At 33.2% G+C, this 10,728-nt stretch overlaps 1 pseudogene; it reads left to right on the top strand.

Annotated features, from left to right (window-relative positions):
* Positions 1-8,561: 8,561 nt before the first annotated feature.
* Positions 8,562-8,939, top strand: LOC102888478 (annotated as a pseudogene).
* Positions 8,940-10,728: the final 1,789 nt, after the last annotated feature.

Below are 10,728 nucleotides of genomic sequence, written 5' to 3'. Positions count from 1 at the left end.
AAAATTAGCAGCTTAAAGTTGCTAGGCAAAGATTTGGTGTTGAAGATGAAAGGAGATTAGATTTAAAGTTCTGGTAAGAAGGTTAGTCTGGATAATAAGTCTCTTGAAAATTCAAAGATGAATGATAACCAAATGTAGGAAAATGTGAGATAGGAAGAACTATGGGTAGGTATGTGAGGGAACTCTCCACAGATGGTCATGTGTGGTCTCAATAAAATAAATATGAATCCTTTTGCCAAGAATAAAGGAAGTGGGGTAATTGGGAGTTTAAGGAGATGGTTACTTCCATGATATACTTCAAGCTTTCCCTAGTCAAGTCTTGCTGATCTTCATTCATTCAAGAATTGAGTTAGTCATACTTTTGTTAAAGTACATTCTTACCGTGGTGGGTAGCATGTATATTTCTGGATTTATTTGACTTAATTGTTTTTTTCTTGACCTAATATTTCATCTCTATTTTTCATTCCTATTTCCCCCTACTCTCTCTCCCACTCCAATTACTCTATTGTATTCTCATCACTTAGAATAATACTCTGCATATAGTAGGTACTCTAAATTTCTAATGAGCAGGAAAAAAAATGAATGCAAGGAAAAGAAATTGGTACAACTAAAAACCTCTGTCTGGTCTATTCTGATATCCTTAGAGCTCACATTTCGGCTTGCTGCTGCTCTTTCTACTCCACTCACAGACCTCACTGTAGTTGATAATTCTAAGAGCTTCTCATCATTTTAGTATTCACTGCATCAGCCTTCCTCTTATTTTTGTGACATTTCCAGAGTTGTATTCATGGAAGGAAGCACCTATCATGTTAGTTTTCCATCTTATCAGAGAAAGCTTAGTCTACTTTAAAACTTTCATGCTTTCCAAATTTCTGGTGTCTATTTCCTTTTTAAGTTACTACCACTTATGCAAATTTATTTGAATAATTTTAACATTTCAAGAATCTGATAAATTATTGATTAATCCAGGATTCATAATTGTTTCCTATAAGAAGAACCTATGACAGATATACTCAGTGCACTTTTCTGAACTATCACACAGCCAGTGATGAAGCAGTGGCAAATGGTATTTTCCAAATCCTCATTTCTATTCCCCAAAAATGAAGTTTGGAAACTACTTTGCTATAAGAATAGAAATATAAAAGCTATGAACAGTGAAATAAAATAAGTATGCCTAAGAGTGAGAGTACAGTTGGAAAAAAAAAAAAGATAAAAAAGAAAAAGAAAGATATGGGATATGTCGTCTCTGACCCATAATCATTACATAATTCTGGGGAGCACATTTCTTCTGAGGCTCATTTTTTTATAGAGGTAAGATGGGGACAAAAACAGCTTCTCTGCCCAGCTCATAGAATCTCTGTGAGAATAAAAGGCAATATACTTTCATAAACATTTACAAAAGTATTTTATAAATATTATAAAGCACTATAATTATAAATGCAAGAGGAATGCTTGTTTTTTGTATCCACTTTTGTTACAAATGCTTGTTTGGTTGTTAAATTTTAATTATTATTATTATTTTTTTTTTGGCTACTCAGTGTTTGACCACAAAAAAATAAAGTACATGGCCATAGAATAACTTTATGTGCTCTATCTCTTAATTAAAAAAAAATTCTATTTTGATTCCTTTGTAGAGAAAATAATTACACTCTAATTTAGATTTTGTACAAATTATAGTAATTATGTGAAGTAAATAAGATAATTCATGAAGGCTATTTGTTTTTATACCATTAAGACAACTTTTCATTTATTCATACTTTTAATTGTTCCCAATCAGAAATGAATCATTATCTTGGTAAGTGAAAGATTCTGTCTAGGAAACTTTAGTTTTCAAATTCATGCCATCATTTTCCTCTTTATGTTTTGTATAACTTATTTTAAATTACCCAGAAAAATACATTTATTTTTTTGCACTCTTTCAGTCTCAGGCAAAAATAAAAAATAAAAAAAATAAAAAAAGGAAAAGGAAATTGTACTCAAGTCACATAGACATCTGAAGTCTCTGATTTAAATCTTGTTAGGTAGAGGATATAGAGGAAAGAAAAAGATATTGAATCTCTTACAACATATGTGCTTAGTGCTTTGTCTACCAATGCACTGAGTACATATTATTTACCTATACTTTCTGCATTGAAACCGGTACATTATAATCTTATCATACAAACAATTGGGAAAAAATACTGGCCGTTTATTTTCTATTACTTCCTTGTTCTTTTTCTCCTGAGGTTACGACTCTACATAGAGTCATTTTAACCTCCTCATGTCTTTGATAGTGGGAACATCTTGACATGACTCCAATTCCAATCCCAATGTGTTGGAAGAATAAAAATACATTTACTTTAGAATTCTGAAGCATATTATTAATGATATCACAGAAATACATCTTGCTTAAGTCTATTAATTTTATCTTTGTTAACATGTTTCAGTGCAACTAAGTGCACTGTAACAACTGCAGCTGCCAAGAAAAATAGTGAAATATTTTAAAAACCAAAAACAGTAAGGCTGCTACAAATACTTTAGTCATTCACTCTTTATATCTTGTTTTGCTTTCCTTTCTTACTCTAATTATAAATGAAATATCATCATCACTGTCATCATCCCTAGATTAAAGTTTAGAGAAAGAAGGAAAACCTATCCTACCACTGATTTTCAGGCCATTTCACTCTAGAAGATCAACAGCAAAAGAATTTTCATTTCCTTCATTGTTGGAAGTGGGTTACTGTGTATCTACAGTGAAGGCAGCACAGGTCTCTATTTGCATTCTGGGGTATTAGCAGCAATAACCTGTAACAGCAATGATCTGAAGTATTTACAGAGATTATTAATGAGACAGACTCTGTTGGCCTGAGCTCTTACTAGCTTTGTGCCCACTCTAATTTTACTGAGCCCACCATAGATGGAATAAGCTATAGGAAAAGCCCCAGAATAGGCATTGCTAGAGATGGTAATAGTTCTGACAGCTATAGGCATATCACTCCTCCGCTAACAATGCAGTACTAGCAACAACAAAAGACTGTATTTAAACTAAGAATCTGAAAGTTTGAGTATGTATGTAATTGAAAGAGGACTTTCTTTTATTTATACCCGCTGATTTCAGCTTGCTCTAGACCCATAGTGAAAACAAGCTAGCAACAAACAGTCCATTAGGATTTGCTTCTTTCTCCTTTAATCAGGATTGGAATTTGCTTACTGCAGTTTGGGATGTAGAGGCTATGACACATGAACTCATAGTGAAAAGCCATAAAAGAAGGGGAATTCAAGAGTAAGAGGGCATGCTGAACTTACTGGCCTGTCTGACCTCTATTGCAAATATTACTCACAGAATCAGTAGCATTCAAAATGCTGACAGAAAGATTGTAAGAGGTTGGCAAAGGGTGAACCTGCATGAGTAGCTTGGGACCAAATCTTTGAGAATTACGATATACTACTACACAGAGGCCACAATTGAAACGTAACTATTCATTTAATTCCCATTCTGCTTTTTGACATGTGCCCAAATCAAGAGTAAATAATTTATCCTTTGTTGTAGAGTAAATATGTAAAGGCCTCAGAGGAAGTCAAACCCTGAAATGCTTTTAATAAGCAGTTGACTGTGAATAAAAATTATTTGAGAAGAGAGTATCATGGAGTCTTCCAGATTTGCTCCTCTGTTGTCTTGAGTTATTTATCACTACTGAGAATCACAGGGCTTCCTACCACCGTAATCTTTATTTTCTTTCCCAGGAAGATGTGAGCATCTTCTAGAGTTGGTGGCATTTTATAGATTTTCCATTTACAGGGCAATGGCAGGCCAGAGAAATGCTGATTCATCAGTTTTATAAAGATTTACTGTGCAGCTACTATGAGCGAGGCTCTGTGCTAAGAACTGGGTAAACCATGGACATGTTTCTTGTTCTCTTAAGCTCAGTCCAGGAGGAAGAATGAAGATTCAGATATAATGTGCATTTATTGTGTTTTATGTTATAAAGCAACGTTTTGGTTTCTACCTCCGTTTCCATCAAAGGCAGGGAATGTGTGGCTTGGGGACTTTTTTCATATATGCATTTCATTTTAGAACTGTCCCACTTCTGGTTTTCTAATTAAAATTGATCTAGCCCATTTTTAAAGGAACAGATCCACACTTTCTGGGAACAAGTTTCTGGGAACAAGTTTCTAAAAATGTTTTCTATTTACATAATGGTTTATACATAAAACATACTATCATGCACAGTTACATTAAAACTTCCTAAGGCAAAAGCAATCTTGGAAAAAGAACAAAGTTGGAGGTATCACGCTCCCTGATTTCAAACTAACAAGCTACAGTAATTGGAACAGTATCATACTGGCACAAAAACAGACACATTGATCGATGAAACAGAATAGAGAGCCTAGAAATAAGCCCATGCTGATATTATTAATTAATCTATGACAAAGGAAGCAAGAATGTACAATGGAGAAAAGATAGTATCTTCAAATGATATATCTGATAAGGTGTTAATAACCAAAATATATAAAGAACTCACAAACTCAACATCCAAGAAACAATCCAATTTAAAAACTAGGGAGAGTACCTGAATAGATATTTCTCCAGGACATACAGATGGCCAGCAGTCATGTGAAAAGATGCTCCAATATCACTAATCATCAGGAAAATGCAAACCAAGATCACAATGAGGTATCATCTCATACCTATCAGAATGGCTAATATCAAAAAGACAACAAATAACAAGTGTTGATGAGGATGTAGAGAAAAAGAGAAGCTTCATGCGCTGTTGCTGGGGTTGTAAATTATTGAAGCCACTATGAAAAACAGTATGGAAATTCCTCAAAAAAAAAAAAAATGAAAATGGAACTATTGTTCAATCCAGCAATTACACTTCTTGGATCTATATGAAGAAAAAGAAAACACTAATTTGAAAAGATACATGCACCCCTATGTTAACTGCTGCATTGTTTACAATAGCCAATATATGAAAGCAACTTAGATGTCCATCAATAGGTAAATAGTTAAATAAGATGTAGTATAGACAGACTCAGCCATTAAAAAAAAAAAATTGTGAAGACTCCAAAACACGAAATAGTAGAAGGAACTCCCATACACCTTTTATCTAGATTCACTCTTGATTACATTTTGATGTACTGTCATCAACATATTTCATATGCTGTACTCTCCCTTCTGAACCATTTGTGAGTATATTGGAGGTCTCATGCCCCTTTAACCCTATTTGTTGTGTATTTCCTAAAATCAGGATATTCTCTTACATAATCATATTCTATTATATAATTACAATACAATTAGCAGAATCAGGAAATCTTAGAGTACATTGTAGTTTGTTAATTTTATAATATATTAGGTATGTTATTTGTTAATCGATTAAAAATAGATTTGGAACTAAACAAATAGAACCAGGCCCACTCTTTGAGAAAAATATTGGCATATTTTTAAGGAGAAAAAATCAAACTTTAGGAGGCATGTCTTTGTAAATCCATCATTTAACATAAGCTACAGCAACCAGAAATGCAATGGCTTGCTCATGTCTTCAGTAATGTCCCTTGATTTCAACAGTTTTAAAACTGATGGCAAATCTAGTTCCTGATTTTTCTGTTTGTTTTTTTTTTTTTAATAGACTTTACTTCAGATTCCATTAGCAATCTCATTAAGTCATTTTTTTAATCATTTATTTTGCTATCAGTTTGTTGGTGTAAATACTGTTGATGCTATTTAATGTAAAAGTTGGAACAACTTACCATTTTGTATTGTTTATTCATTAAACTAAATATTTTGAAAAAATGTATGCCTAGCTTAGTATCCTGCACATAATGCTTTGAAAAATAAAGATGAACGAAAAGCATTCTTGGTCTAAAGGATTTTCAAAGCTAATAGACAGAACTCATGTGTGAGAAGAATGTCTTATGTGTAGAAGAGAGTACAGTGCACTAGGGATTTTGATAAGAGAAAATCATTTCTACTTGGGTGATTAGAGGAGGCTTTTTGAAAGAGCTGTCATGTGAGATGTGTCATGAAAAATATGTAGGGTTTCTACAGGTGATGATAAATAGGAGAGGACATTGAAAGGCATATTTGTGCAATGTCTCATAGGTAGACAAATGTTAGGTAAATTTAAGGTATTGAAGAGTTTGATGAATAAGTGGTTTAGCATGGGCAAGAAAGAAGAAATGCCACAGGAACTGGCTAAAGAATTTGGATATTAGTAGGTGTAGGGGAACAAGTGAACATTATTTTATTTTATGAATAGATGATATATTTACATGATTCAAAATCAGAAAAACTCTCCATTCTATCCTGTCTCGTCTGCCCAGTTTTCATCGCTTATCGTGACTAAATGCTGTTCTTGGTGTCTTAAATGCTCTATGCACATATAAGATATAACAATAAAATTAATTTCTTTTTTTTTGACAGCATATGGTATGTCCTTTCTGTACCTTGCTTTTTCGTTAAAATAGTTCTAGAAGGGCTTTCCATGTTAATATATCAAGAGAATTCTCATTATTTTTTTAGTTACAGAATAGTTCATCAAAGGGAAGTCTCATTTACTTATTAAGTAACACTGTATTGATGATCTTGTTTCCAGAATTTAGCTAATATTTTTCTGCAATAACTGCATTTATAGATAAGTCATTTCATACGTAGTTATTTAGGATAACTTACCTAAGTTGTAATTAACTGGAAATACACATATGTATTTTTCATTTTAAATAATTTGCCACTGATAGATATGTATCAATTTATATTCCAACCATGGATTTGCATGAAAGGGAGCAATGTTTTTCTATACATTGTAGAAGTTTGTTATCAATTGATATATCATTCTGATAGGTGAAAGAATATTATTATAGTTTTAATTAGTTTTTTATGAGTGAATTTAAATATCCTTCATATGTTTAAAAGTCACTGGCTTTTACTTTTCTATGAATTGTTTGTTTATATGCTTGCCTATTTTTCTATTGGCTTTTAACTTTTGCTCATATGTTTCTAAAAATACTTCAATTATTAGAGAAATTATACTATATAAGGAGCAAACGTTTCTTAATATCGCAATTTCACCATTTACAGTATTGCTTTCTCATAAATAAGTTTATTTTTAATGTGTTTACACATAACCATCTTTGATTTTATGGTTTCTAAAGTTCTAGTCATAATTAGAGCTTAATCACTTCAAAGTTATAAAGGAAATTTTCTATCTTTTCTTCTAGAGGCTTTATGATTTTCTTTTTTCTATATTTAATGTTTTAACACACTGAAAATAATTTTATTGTAAGCAATAAAAGATATGAGTTCACTCATATTATTTTTCCACAAAATAGCAACTCATTTTCTTTCACTGATTTGAGATTTAGTGTTTGTTTCTGGATTTTCTATTCTTTTCCATTTACCAATCTTTTTATGTAGTATATTTTATATTTCATTTATGGAGCATTAGTTCCAAGTAATCCATGATGTTTTAAAAGATGAATTAGCATGAGAAGAGACAGGGATTAAGTATCTGAAATAAGGTGATGGAACAGATTAGAACAAAACTATGCTTTATGAACGGAATTGTGGTGACACAATTCACACCATTTTCCAATGGTTGTGTGATGAGGAAAGGTCAGAAAGTACAAGCTGACTTTGAAGTTTCAAGCCTGGAAGATTAAAATAGGTATAAAATAGGAAAGCCTCCAAACTTGAAAAATTTTGGTTGCAAAATAAAACAAGCTGATTCTTTCAAGAATTTAGGGATTTATTAAAATTCTGACATAGTCCTAAGAAAAATCATATTGCTTTTCTCATCGGGTCATTTATATCCTTGGTTCTTCTTTTGTTATAGCTTTCCTCTCTTTTTCCTCTTTTTTTTCTTTCTACAAGTGAAAGAAAGACTATCTCAGTGATGAAGAGATTACATATTAAGTAAAGGCAGAAGTTGAGTTCTAGTTGATTCATGGTTCCTGTATGCTAGCAAGGAACTGCAGTCTTTCTGCCTCTTTACTCTGCAGTCCACTTATCAGCTTCATCCTGCATGTGCTTCCCCTCACCAATTTAAAATGGCTGCCAGGAGTAATGAGTACTACAAGATTTCTCATTCAAATGCAGTGAATAAAAGGCAAGGGTGCTACTCTTTTACGAATAAAAGTCTTTCCCCTTCAATATAATTGAGATCATTTGAGCTATCTACTTATCCCTAGCTAGCTACTGGACAAATCCATGTACTGATTGGCATGTCTGATTTTCTGAAATTATCATGAGCAATGGGAAAGGGATTACCAGGATTGCCTTAAGAGTAATTAGGACTCAAATCTGGATCTAGGAAATTAAGTCAGCCTCTCCCAAGTCACAGGGACTATGTGGGAATAGGGTGGATATCTGAATATAGTTGGCTCATGTGAAGAAAGAGAAGTATATGTGGGTTGGACAACCGGAAGTGTCCACTAAATCTTGCTTTCTTAAGAATTCTTTTAGGGCTTTTTGAGGAAGACATGGTCGTAGCTGCAGCAAAGCCGGGTTCTGCCTGACCTGCTCCTGATTCACCACCGCTGTTCGCTCTGTCCAAGGAACAAGTTGGTTAGGAAGCCACGCCACAGCCATGGTTTTTAAAGATATTGGAAAGACAACTGTGGAACCAGAGGTGGCGATTCTCCGAATATGAATTCCTTTAACCAGTTGCAACCTATAATCTTTGGAGAAGGTGTGTGCTGACTTAATCGGTGGTGCAATGGAAAAGATTCTCAAAGTGAAAGTACCAGTTCCAATGCCTACCAAGACTCTAAGATTCACTATAAGAAAAACTTCCTGTGGGAAAGATTCTAAGACTTGGGATCATTTTCAGATGAAGATCCACAAACAACTCATTGACTTGCACAGTCTTTCTGAGATAATTATGCAGTTTACTTCCATCACTATTGAGCCAGGAGTCAAGGTTGAAGTAAGCCACCATTGTAGATGCTTAAATCAACCTTTTTAATACATTATTGATGGTTAAAAAAAAAAGTGTATTAGGGGCATTCACTACATGCTCCACTCCATATCTATGGCTGATCTGCTTTCCTATACCTAGTAAAATTTATCTGTATGTGAATTGGTTTTCTAACACTAATTTCTGAGTTAGAAATGGCAGCTAACTACTTGATAACTTTTTCTAACCTAAGATTTTGAATAGCTAATAAAAACATATTTGTTCTAATTATGGAAATAACTTGTCTAAGTAATGACTTAATCATGGTATAAAAGTAAAATGGATTACTGTATGAATCCATATTTTGTTATAGTCTATATTATGACATGTTTAAGATTTAGTTGCTTAATTCAAAGCTATGATTAAAATGGCAAATTCTTTTATTACAGAGGAATTACTATTTGAAATATATTTGTTGGAATATATATATTTTTTGGAAGAAGAGATACTTTGGTAACTCTCAAAAAATAAGTTTTACACCTTTACTACTCATACGTTCAGGTTTGCATTATAGATGAAGTATTTTATATCATGTCCAAATTCTTTGTAGTAAGCATTTTTTGTTACTTTAACACAGCTTTGTAAATATTTAGCTTATCTCTTACTCTCCTTCATTATTTATTTCCTAGTTGTTCTTTCGAAGACCTTCTATTCTATAGGCCTTTGAGGCATTTAGGAGCTGAGGGATAAGAAGCAGTTGTGCTGCCCAAGGTAAAGTTGTCCCAAGGTAAAGATGTCCTAAAGTTGACATCTAGGAAATAGTCATAGCTTTATTCTTATGGACTAAATCGTATCTCCCCCCAAATTCATATGTCGAAGTCCTAATTCCCAGTATGACTGTGTTTGGAGATAAAGCCTTTAAAGAGGTAATAAAGGTTAAATGAGGTTATATGCATAGACGCGGAAACCAGTATGACTGTTTTCCTTATAAGAAGAAGAGAGGCTGGGGTGGGCATAGAGAAAAGGCCATGTGAAAACACAGAAGGTAGTCACCTGCAAGCCAGAGAGAGGCATCGGGAGAACCCAAGCCTACTCACACTTTGATCTTGGACCCTCAGCCTCCAGAACTGTGCCAAAATAAATTTCTCTTGTTTAAGCCACCCAGTCCATGATGCTGTTATAACAGTGCTAGCAGACTAATACCCTGACAAATATGCTAATGGAAGACTTCCTGGCAAATAAGCTAATGGTATTAGCAAGTGGCAGAGTTCTTATCTCTGGGGTATTTTTTAGCAGGACATACCTGGTTGCTTCCCATTCCTTATATAAATATGGGGTATAGATTCCTGGAAAATATGTCATGTGCCTATTTGAATATAAAACTGAGATGTTTCATAGTTCTTACTATTTATATTTTGTGTAAGTAATGTACCAGAGTATTTTTGATGCAATTGAAAAAAACAAGAAAGTCCTAGTTCTCTCTGTGCTTTTCCTTGGGCATATAATCCTAGTCTCTTATGTCCTCAGAATAATTAGTAAATAAATCCCTGATTCATGAGTCTGATTTGACATTTTGATACTTTATATTATCTCAATGGTAAAATTTAAGAGTCATTTCATATAGAATACACAGTTTCCCAGGTGAGGTTAGATTTTCTATGTTAAATTTGCTTAGAGAAGAATATATTCCCACTATCATATGATGATGAAGCATAAAGCAATGTGTTTTCTACATATACAAGGCATTAAAAGAGTTTAGATGTAGGAATTAGACAAAGTGACCTCAACAATGTACATTAGCTTAACTGGTAGAAATATCCACTGAAATAAAAATACTTCGATTTTACAGTATAATCTA

The sequence above is a fragment of the Pteropus alecto genome, unplaced genomic scaffold (genome assembly GCF_000325575.1).
Source record: "Pteropus alecto unplaced genomic scaffold, ASM32557v1 scaffold171, whole genome shotgun sequence".
Classification (NCBI taxonomy): Eukaryota; Metazoa; Chordata; class Mammalia; order Chiroptera; family Pteropodidae; genus Pteropus; species Pteropus alecto.
Note: the sequence above shows the minus strand (reverse complement) of the source record. Positions and strands in the feature narration are given on the sequence as shown.